This window comes from Mustela erminea, chromosome 2 (genome assembly GCF_009829155.1).
Source record: "Mustela erminea isolate mMusErm1 chromosome 2, mMusErm1.Pri, whole genome shotgun sequence".
Classification (NCBI taxonomy): Eukaryota; Metazoa; Chordata; class Mammalia; order Carnivora; family Mustelidae; genus Mustela; species Mustela erminea.
In genome coordinates this window covers 64,210,597-64,222,429 of record NC_045615.1, presented here as the reverse complement: position 1 = coordinate 64,222,429, position 11,833 = coordinate 64,210,597, and the positions used below count along the sequence as shown (strand labels likewise).

The 11,833-nt window shown below is 34.5% G+C and overlaps 1 protein-coding gene across 1 annotated transcript in view; it reads left to right on the top strand.

Moving 5' to 3' along the window:
* Nucleotides 1-11,833, top strand: part of DKK2 (dickkopf WNT signaling pathway inhibitor 2) — a 101,569-nt gene that overhangs the window by 61,957 nt on the left and 27,779 nt on the right. The window lies entirely within an intron of this gene.

Genomic DNA, 11,833 nt, shown 5'->3' with positions numbered 1-11,833 from the left:
ATTAACTCCTTTCTTTTTAACCTGAAAGAACTACAACTAGAGCCAGCTCTTCCATTTTGTATAAATCTCAAGTGTGACCACAGCTCAGGAATCTTGCCAACACATTCAGAGCCAAACTGCCCAGAAAGCCATATGGAAAATGAAAAATAAATTACCTCATTATGCAGTCCATTTTATGCATTATGCATATCTATCTGTTGGGCACTCTGTGTTTCATAACAACTTGAATTAACAGCAAATATATTTGCAATAATTTTAAGAATATAAATCATGAGGGCACCTGGGTGGCTCAGTGGGTTAAGCCTCTGCCTTTGGTTCAGGTCATGATCTCAGGGTCCTGGGATCAAGCCCCGCATTGGGCTCTCTGCTCATCAGGGAGCCTACTTCCTCCCTCTCTCTCTGCCTGTCTCTCTGCCTACTTGTGATCTCTCTGTCAAATAAATAAATAAAATCTTTAAAAATATATATATATATATAAATCATGGCCCCAGTATTTAGACCCTTACTGGTTATAACTTAGGTTATATATACCTGGTTATAACTAGGTATAATGTAACTGGTTATACCAAGTTATCATAGCAAGCAAGTTACTTAGTTACTTACTTGATATGCAAGCAAGTTACTTAGCTATCCTGACCTTATTAACACCATCTATAAAAATGATGACAGCAACCGAAATGAGACAAGCTCTGGAAAAAGCTGAGGAGCCACAACAGTGGGTAGGGATTCTATTTAACCTAGATATCTTCAAATCTATACCACCTACTCTGTCTCACTCTCTATTATTTCCCTTTCACTCCTCGCCCATTCTTCCTTTCTTTCTTTCATTTATCAACTTTATTAAGTGTCAGGCATTGCGTTTCTGGTATTTAGCAAAACCCCCAGCAGGGAAGACAGATGTGTGCCCTAGGATTATGTCATCATTCTCCTCAAAATCCTTCTGTTACTTCCTGTTTCTTCTACATTAAACCAGTGTCTGAGTAAGTCTCATCTCATGGGTCACCACCTTGTTCTCATCCCCTGGGCTACTTCATCCTTCTTTATGTCATGCAGTCTCGTGCCACAGGGACTTTACACAAACCATTTCCATTTTCTGGAACTAGCCTCAGCATGGCTTTCCCTTCAACTAGTTAGCTGCTAGGCACCCTTCAGATCTCAACTCAAAAATCACTTCTTTGGAAAAACTTTCACTGACCCTTCATCTAGATGAGGTTCTTTTGCTCTGTGCTTTTATAGCACTGTGCCCCCACCCACTCAGAGTACTTATCTAAGTTTAACATATTTATTAATCTCTACCCCACCAAACAGCAAGCTCTATAAGAAAACATCGTCTTCTTTCATCCTTGTGAAACCAGCGTCTCCCACAGTGCCTGATTTAGGATAAGTGCTCAATATTTATTAGTTGAATGAGTGAGTGAATGAATGTATGAATGAGTAGATCCTCCAACACACTTGACTGTCATCAATTCTTGTCCCTACCAGTTCTTGCAATGCTTAAAAAAAAAAAAAAAAAAAAAAAAAGGCAGTATGCTTTTAAAATTAAAAAAAAAAATTGTGGACTTCTGTACTACACAAACAGACTCTAATAATGAAAATAATTCTTTGAAGACAGTTCCTTATTGTGACCTTTCTTCTACTTGTAATCCATTATTAACTAGAAACCTATGGCTGAAAAGCCTGGTAGTTCTGAGACAGCCTCCAGAGAATTATAACTTGCAAGCTGTTCATTAACATGCATATTGTCTAAAGAAAGAAAGAACCCAGAGGCTTACAATATGCTCTTTCAAACATGACTATTTGTGAACAATGGTCAAGACATTTAATTTACTTCCTAACAGATGAGATTTAAATAAAAAACACAAGTACATTCTTGAGAAAATTAGAATGGGTGAAAATGTAGACGGGATGGAGAGTTAGCTACTATTGAGAAAACCCCAGGATATCGATGAGGTTGCATTCAGTTGCTGCACTTGTGAGTAAGACTACGTACATTTTGGCCTATAATGCATATTCCCACATAAATTTCATTGTGTATGCAGAAAATGAATGGACTGCATGCTTCTTTAAGCTCAGAGTCTGATTCCAAAGTTTGGTTAACATTTGCTGTTTTTCTTTAGTGAAGGAATATTAAAGGCAACTTTTTCCTAGAGTTAGTATATTAGCTACTGCTTTTTGGTGGATTATTGTGTTAAATGACTGCTTGATCACTATCTCATAATTTCAATCACCTGACATCACCTTATATTAATTAGCCATGTCTTATTACAAAGTTCTAAATCTAAGTTCATTTGAAACTATGTACTTAAAAGCCTTTATTTTTTCCCAAGTTATTTTTAAATCTTAAAGTAACTTATGTATCACTGGATTTTTCACTGGACTTCAAATGCAATCAAGGACTTCTCAGTGGTGTTAATATTCTTTGGAGAAAATTAAAAGAATGATATAAAGATCAAAAGTAAGCAAAATGTCTTGCATGTATCAAATTTTATTTTTGGTGGGATATTTCAAATAGTTTTTATTGCTTTTTTTTATTTATTTATTTATTTTTTTTTTAAAGATTTTATTTATTTATTTGACAGAGAGAAATCACAAGTAGATGGAGAGGCAGGCAGAGAGAGAGAGAGGGAAGCAGGCTCCCTGCCGAGCAGAGAGCCCGATGCGGGACCCGATCCCAGGACCCTGAGATCATGACCTGAGCCGAAGGCAGCGGCTTAAACCACTGAGCCACCCAGGCGCCCTTTTTATTGCTTTTTAATTGGGAAGACTTGCATAATTCTTGGCTTTGATGTTCTTGGGAAACCTATTCCTACCAAACTTAAAAATAACTCATTAGGTTCATAGAAAGATATGTTGCTATAGTTTTAACACAATGGTTGATATTAGCTATTTCAAAAAATACATATATATATGTATATATACATACATACACATATATATGTATATATATATGTAAGTATATATATAATATCTGGATATTAACGAAACATGATATAGGTATATTTCTATTTTGTTTCTTTAAAACTGCTTTTTTGGCGGTATTTAAATGTCAAGAAATAAAATTCTATAACAAAGTAAAAAGGACAAAGGAATATAAGAAAAATATGGAAGAGAAAAAGCTTTCTTCTTTTAGCTTTAGTCTATCTTAAATCAAGTAGATTGAGTAGTAATAAACATAAGTCATTCAGGATTTTCCAAAGAAACAGAACTAACAGAAGATGTATATATTTATCGATTTAGATATAGATACAGACATATAGACCTTGTATAGATTCTATATAGATCTATATTCTTATGTATGTATCTATATCTGTATCTATCTAGATATAAATATAAACATATAAATCCATATTAACCAGAAACCTATAAATGTCTATGTGTATATCTATGTACATTTTGAAAAAAATCAGCTGGCATCATTGTTGAACTAAGTCTGAAATCCATAGGCTGGAAGCTCAGAGGTGATACTGCAGCCTTCAGGTAGAATTTTTTCTTCCCTGGGAAAACGTAGGCTTTGCACTTAAGGCCTTTTAACTGATTGGGTGAGGCCCACTCCCACTATTCTGGATAATTTTCTTAAAGACAGCTGATTGTAGGTGTTAATCACATCTACAAAATGCTGCACAGCAACACCTAGGTAGATCAGTGCTTGATTAAATGAGCATATTAACCTACCAAAGTCAACACAAAACAAACCATCACAAGCACCAAGTTGCTTTATTAGTCTCCAAGTCTTTTCTCTGTTTCATGCTGGCAATTCAATTCATATTCTTAATTTAAATTTCAAAATAAAGCCGTTTTTAATTTTCTTTTCTTCCTTTAGTTGCTAACCCTTTTCGTTATTTTGTTATGTATCTGTACATTCATCTAAGACCTGGAAAGACAAGAGAGTAAATAAAGATCACATTATCCACCCGTGTACTTCATCAGTAGGTCAAGTACACAAGACTCCTTTGGCAGGCTGATGAAATTTAGGGACCCCTTCTCAGAATAATGTTTAAATAAAATAGTAGAACTAAGAGAAACATCATTTATATTGAGATATAATTAACCAATATTGTGATGTGTTTATTTATACATTGAAACACAAGATCTAGCTTTACCTTTAATAGCTACCATAATTTTAAAATGGTGATGAATGGAAACAGTATTTTGAGATCTAGAAATAACCAATGTAATGTGATATGAATGTATCTATGATTTCTATTGTTGACAAAGTCACAGATACTGCTAATAGCACTGTGATCCATTGTGTGCGTTCACAGTTGAAGGGCATATAGTTAGAGTTCAGTGAAAATAAAAATGTCATAATTTCCCAACCAAGTTCAGAGACCTCTGGTTAAGAATTAGTTCCTTGGGGTGCCTGAGTGGCTCAGTGTATTAAGCCTCTGCCTTCAGCTCAGGTCATGATCTCAGGGTACTGGGATAGAGCCCCACATCTGGCTCTCTGTTCATCAGAGAGCCTGCTTACCCTTTTCTCTCTGCCTGCTGCTCTGCCTACTTGTGATCTCTCTCTCTGTGTGTCAAATAAATAAATAAAATCTAAAAAAAAAAAAAAAAAAGGAAAGAAAAAAAGAATTAGTTCCTTGTTTGATGAGGAAAAAAATACTGGTTTGACCAACTGAGCCTTGGAGATGATCTATGGATTTAATTTCTCAAGTTTAATACTAGAATAATACTAGAATAATACTAGCACTAGCTAACACCTATGGTACTTATCAAGTGCCAGACATTGTCTATAGTGTTTTATATATACATCACATCATGTCATTCTTAGAAAAAATTTCATAAGGTAAGATTTTATAGATGCGCAGAGAGGTGAAGGAACTTGCCTACAATCATACAGTTTTTTAGGTGATTCGTCCAGGTCCATCAAGGTCTTTTAACTATTGTGCTATCTAGTAGTCTCCCTTTATCCATGGTTTTGCTTTCTGTGTTTTCAGTTGCCAGCAGTCAGCTACGCTCAACAACAGATGATCCTCCTTCTGACATATCAACAGAATGTTAATAATAGCCTAACACTATGTCACCACACCTTCATCATTCACCTCCCTTCATCTCATCGTGTAGGCATTTTATTATCTCCCAAGTGTGAGAACAATACAGCAAATATTTTGAGGAGGGGAACACATTAACATAATTGTTATTATAGTGTATTATAATTATTCTATTGTATTATTATTATTGTTAACTTCTTATTGTGCCTAATTTATAAGTGAAAACTTATCATAGTATATATGTATAAGAAAAACATAGTATATATAGGGTTCTGTACTATCCATGATTTCAGGAATCCACAGGGGGTCTTGGAATGCATCTGCTGTAATTCATAGCTTGTTTCTTTGTATTTTCCTGAGCTGTATAGTAAATAATGGAAGGACAGAATTATGTGAGAAAATTTTTTCAATAGAAAAAGTTATATTTTGAATATCTATAAATTTGCATAAGGGGTTTACTGTTGTCTAATTTATAAATTATTGTAACTAAATTGTTCATATCAGAAGCACAAGAAAGAGAAAACCCATGCTTACAAAGAAAGTCTGTGACTGTTAACTATTAGCAGACTTTCTTCTTTTCTTTTAGTACAAGCTGTTAGTGGTTGCAAATGGAAGAGTTCAAAATTTCTTTACAAGGTTAAAACATTTTAAAATTTATTGTTGTATGGTTGTTTGACTCTGTCGGAATTCTAGAACCACTTCATTAAGAAAATGTTAAACTCTTAGAAATTTTAATAGGATTAAAAATTAAGGAAAACTAATATGGTGTTAAAACACAGCTACTATAATTAAATATTAAATTTTTTCAACTCTAAAAATTTTGTAAAATAGACAACCCACAACATGTACCAACTTTTCAACAAAGTCAAAATACTTTTTTTTTTCTGAAAGATTTAATGAGTTTGGGTTTATTGTTTTAGAACACATAGAAATTTAGTCAACTCTTAATTTTCTGGAGAAGGGGAAGTGAAATGACATGAGGACTCATAAGTAGTGTTGAGCTAAAATTAGTACTTAATATAAACATTCTATTTTATCAAAATATTAGTTAAGCTTCTAACAAATAGATGAATTCTTTAAATGGAATTAACCTCTTCATATTCTTCATATTCTATTCATATTCTGGTCAAAAGAGAAAAATTCATATGAAAAGAAGAAAAAATAAAATGCTTAGATTCCACAAATATGCATAATTATAATGAAAAATAATTGTACAGTGACCATAGTATTAAATCCTTTTCCTTATGTAGAGCAGGCCAATGACAACAGAATGAAGAAAACAGCAGGGAAGAAGAAATAGGAAAAATACAAACCTACCCATTTCATTGTTCCTTTACAATTTAATTATTTATTATTGTTAAGATTCATAGAGAGAATTTAATTATCTATAAGCATTTTTTTCTAATTATAAATTATAACTGTTGTGAAGGAAAGTTTACACATCTTATAACAATGTGAATGTCAATATGCAACATTTTAAAATTTTAGGCAATGTGACTTAAGGCTAGTTGGCCATTTATTTAATGAGACATGAATCACTGTTTAAAAAATAAATTTATAATGGATATCTAGAATCCAAGTTCTTTCTGCACATAACTTGTTTTATCCTTTTGTTTAAAGATGCACCCCCTCCAGTTCAGTTTTCATGCTAGTGAACAAATTGTTTCATAAATTGATGACATGTTGAGCAACTCAGAAATCACATTTTAAAAAAATCACTTGAGCTTCATTGTGTCTGAGCTTAATCAAAATATCTACACACTTTAAGGTAGGAAAGACAAATTGGTTTTATAAGGGGCAAAAGAAATTGCTGAATGAATGAAGGAATAAGAGAAAGAAGAGTGACTTCCTGCCAACCATAACTTTTAAAATATATTTCATTTTTGCAAACTACTACTGCTATGGGTTTGCTCATTTTTTAAAAAAAATTTTTTACCTTATTTTTTATTAGGTATATCCCTTATTAAATTTTTAAAATTCCCATTAAAATGTAACCATTCTGTTCTAGGAATGAAGTTACTTATGGGAACTTTTAATAAATTGTGGTCTAGGTCTCAATCTCTGCATCCTCTTAAGAGTCATTTGAAAAACTAGGCATAAAGCATCAAGTAGACTTCCCAGATAGATGAAGAGTTTTACATGAAAGGGAAAGGAGTAATTTCCTTGCATTGCATACTGCAAGCCAATCATTTCTTAATAGCATGGAAGACCAATTTTCTAAAGTCCCTGAGAAAGAAGAATGAGATCAATCAAGAACATAAACTTATGTGAGGCAATCGGGCACTCATAAAAACAGCTTAATGTGATGAATTTTTGTGATGTAGAGACTTGGGATATTTCATTCCTAATCCACCAGGAAAGCCCTTTTTAATGTTTGGAATATTTTCCCACACAGGCAAATAAAATCTTTTTTTAGATGTTTTGTGATTTCAGAAAGTCAAATACAGTAATTGGACATATATTTTTGGCTTTCCAAAATAATGTCTGCTTGATAGGATCAACTATTAAGAAGGGAAATGGAAACATATATCTGCATCTAATGCCATTATTTTCCTCTTTATTTTTGTTTTAGAAATTTTATTTATTTATTTGATAAAAAGCATGGGTGGGGTTGGGGGGAGGTGGGGTTGGGGGGAGGTGCTGAGCAGGGAGACCAATGTGGGGCTCGATCCCGGGACCCCAGGGCCATGACCTGAGCAGAAGGCAAATACTTAACCCACTGAGCCATCCAAGCGCCCAAATACTTTACCTTTCTGACTTTGGAAGGATAGGAGGAAAATATGGGTAAGGAAAGGGGACGTAAATGCCACCCAGCCTTCAGTTTTCAGGCTTTTTCATCTCTGAAATTCTTAATAATAACCTTTCTGGCCATTTTGTTTAATTTAAGGAATGGTAAGAACATGAGGAAAACTGAATCTATTGGACAGGAGGACAGTTGGTTGAACTGGCTACCAAAAATTAGAAGCAGCATAAACCTGCCCAAGGCAGAATTTTTGCCATTGGATTAATTAAAATTTTACCAAGCTATAACCTTTAAAAATGATGCCAGGCATGCATCCATGAATTCAGATGTCCTTCAAAGTGCCTACCACATATATAGTCATTATAAGAGGACTTCATCTTTTTTAGTTTGTATGTGTGGTTTGGGTGAAGTATAGATGGGAGATTAAGAGTCACAAGTATTACACTCATTTCTTGAATATACGTGCATATATTGTAAATTATAGGCAATGTGTAATGCAGTCATATTCTCATAGATCTTAGATTTGCATGTATTTTTGATTGATCCTTTAAAAAAGGATTGTGATTACTATTCATACTTGAGCTTGGGATAATTGTATTTTGTTAATAAAGCTCCCAACAAAGAAAAAAGTAAACCAATCCACTCCAAAGACCTTGTAGTACCATCTATATATAATCTATATATTTAATATACATTTTAATATACATTATCATGTTATCAATCATTTCTATCCTAGATCATAGTAACTGCATGAACAGTTTGCAATGCAGACAATTCTGAATAAATTCTCAGTTCTTTTACTTTGATAGAAGTGGTCAGCTACATTTTTTGAAGAGTTCTTGCTCCTTTTAAAAGTGCTAGAGAGGAGCATCTTAAAAAATATGGACTACAAAAAATATATGTGTGGACTACATTCTCTTACTCTTTAAATTGTCTTCAGAAATCTTGTATTCAATAGCTTTTCACTGATTCTCTTCTATGCACCAGAACTGTATCATGAGGTTGCATATAAAGATGAGCTAAACCTTGCTTGCTTTCAGGGACACTTCCAAACAACCTCAGTGGAATGTGGAAATGCAATCAAGGGAACTGAGTTCAACTGGAGCAGGGGTAGGAGTTCTGTTTCTGGGGCTGGGTGCAAGAGGAGGACACGGAAGAGGGCTTCACAGAGGGGCAATATCCACTTAACTCTTCACTGAATTAAACATAACTTGTTTTGTAACTTAAACGTAGGATTTCTCTCTTTATCAGTGTTCTGTGTTAATAGCGGTGGTTTACCACCAAGAAATGTATTTCATTTAATCTCTTCATATTTCTGATTTTGACAAATAAAATCTTTTTGGCATATCTAGGTTTATCTGCAACTTCACCAAAAGTTTCCATGGTACACCAGATAATCGTTCATGTTTACCAGAAGAAAAAAAGTAATAATTGACTTCTCCTTTGGTATTGTTAGGGGTGAAAAAATGAATTGTGCTGATTTCATGGATGATGTATTATTTATATTGGGTGTGATTCCACAGAAGGGAGAACAATTATCCCATACACACACTCTGGTGCAGTGGTTCCTTTGCCTACCCTGTAAAAACTCCCCAAATTTCATGCTCTAACCTAATAAGTAGAGTCAGAGATTAACCTATTTTTAAAATGTATCCACCTTACATTTACTTTGAAAGAGTTTTAGCTATATGGATACTTTGCTTTTTTTTTTAAGATTTTATTTTTTTAGTTGACACAGAGGGAGCACACATAAGCAGGGAGAGACGAAGAGGGAAAAACAGGTTCTCCACAAGGAGCCAGATGTAGGACTCAATCCCAGGACCCCAGGATCATGACCTTAGCCGAAGGCAGATACTTAACTGACTGAGCCACCCAGGTGCCCAGATACTTTACCTTTCTGACTTTGGAAGGATAGAAGGAAAATATGGGTAAGGAAGGGGGCATCAAAGCCACTCAACCTTTAGTATTTGGGAGGACATCAGTACAACATTGAAAGAGAAAATAAAACCCATGACATTCCCAGTAAGTTGTTATTTAAAAGGAGAATTAACATTAAGATCTGTAACACTCTGTCTTGTTCATTATTACTTGATTTACGAATAAAAAATTTTCTTTTGAGGAGACATGCAAAGTTGCCTCAGTATGTGATTTCCCAGGGCTCTCCAGTTGAAGCAAAGCAGTATTATTAATTATGAACCTGTGAGGTCATACTCCACAATGGGGAAACCCCTCAACATTGTTTGGAAATGTTTCCTTTCCAGTTTGTACAGACATGGCCTTCTATTTAACAATGATGGTGGTTTCTGGATACCATGAACTGCCAAAGACTTGCTTTTCTCTGTCACATAAAAATGGGCACTTCTCAAATTTGATTTAGGCTGTCTTTTGAAATAATGAAGTGGTATATTAGAGAATGTATTTCATCTTGATTAAATGCAATTGCAGTAGTCATCTCTTCTTCCTTTCCTATTTTTCTGTGATAAAAATAAACTTTTAGGCATTCTAAATGAAAAATATAAGAAAGTGATGATAGTATTATGTCAGGGATAATGAATCAACTGACAAAACAATTCTTCGAAACTTCAAAATCCTTATGCACAGCCCTAGCACTTTTAGATAATAGCTGAATTCCTAAGTCTGTCTGTGAAATTTTAGCTGACACAGTGGTGACTTTGGCTCCATATGGGAGAGGAGACAACTTGCCTTCAGAGGTGATTTTTCTATTTTAGGGGTTTTATGTAAATTGTTGAGAATACGAACAATTTTACATCATTTGCAATGTACTTTAAAGAACATGTTATCTCATTTGACCACTCAGTGGTGTAGCAAACAGAAACATAGTTACTATTATACACACTGTGTATTTGTAGAAGCTGTAGCTTGGCTGAGAATTTGCAGGAGATATACTTAGACTCTAGCAGTGTCTTGGATTTTCTTCACCATACTGCACAGCAGGATTTTTATGCCATAAGAAAACTACATGTCTAGAGCTTATAGGTAAATTGACTAGAATCATAAAGTCAGTACAGATTTGAGGTCTAAAATACTTGATTTCATTACCTGAAAGTGATAGGGTTGTGTTACATTATCATAAATTCTATATCGTATGATTCTGTGATTCTAGAATGTTAGAGGTGGCTCAAGTACTACCCTTCCTACAGGGGGATTCTTGCTTATCTCTTTGCTGGGCTATATTGTGACTTAAATGTAGAATTTCTCTTTTTATGGAAGGAATTGTCTCATGTGGACACAGAAAAGAAATTCAGTCGCCTCTGAGCATCTGAGGATATGGAAGGTGGGATGGGGTATTTAAAAACTTGACCTTTTCATCTCCTGAGTGCGACAACTCATCTGTAATCTTGAAAACCATCAAAATGTAATTGATCGTCTAACTGGTAATCGTTAAAGCCTTCCTTGTCTCCCCTTTTTTTTTGTTAAACACCGGTTACTTTTTTTTCATGTAGAGCAGAATCACTGGGAAAGTATGAATAGGGCCCATACCAGAAGGATGTTCTAGCCCCCTCTTTAAGTTTGTGCTACAAATGTGTTTTTGTCTGTTTTATTTCCATAGAGAAAGGTGAAGCCCAGTCCCCCTTTAGAGTAGTGAATACAGTGATGGCGATGGCCAGCACTCAGTGCTGGTTGCCCTGGTAACAGCATCTCAAATCTTACACTAACATCTGGTGTTCTTAAGCCTAACAGCTGGTTGTCTACAGAAAAATTTGAATAAGGAGTTGAAACACAAATGGGAATACCACAAAATAAAAGTGGTTACCTAGGAGGAATACCACGAAATAACTAAGCTGAAGCAGGAAATTAAATGCAACTTGTAAAAGACGGAGAGAAACATATCAGAGATTTTAGAAAATGGATAAGAGATAATGTTGTCTCCCCAAAATTAAATAAGATGAAGATTGTGAGTTAAGTTTTATATTCTTTTTATAAGCAAATTGACCAACATGTTGGGAAGATGAAAGACCTGATTAAATCTGGAGACTTTGGACTAACAGAAACAGACTATTTTTTTGGAGTCTCTGTGAATCCTAGCAGAAATGGTAACCATGACTATCAGTTCAGTTAAGCCCCTTGAGAACTC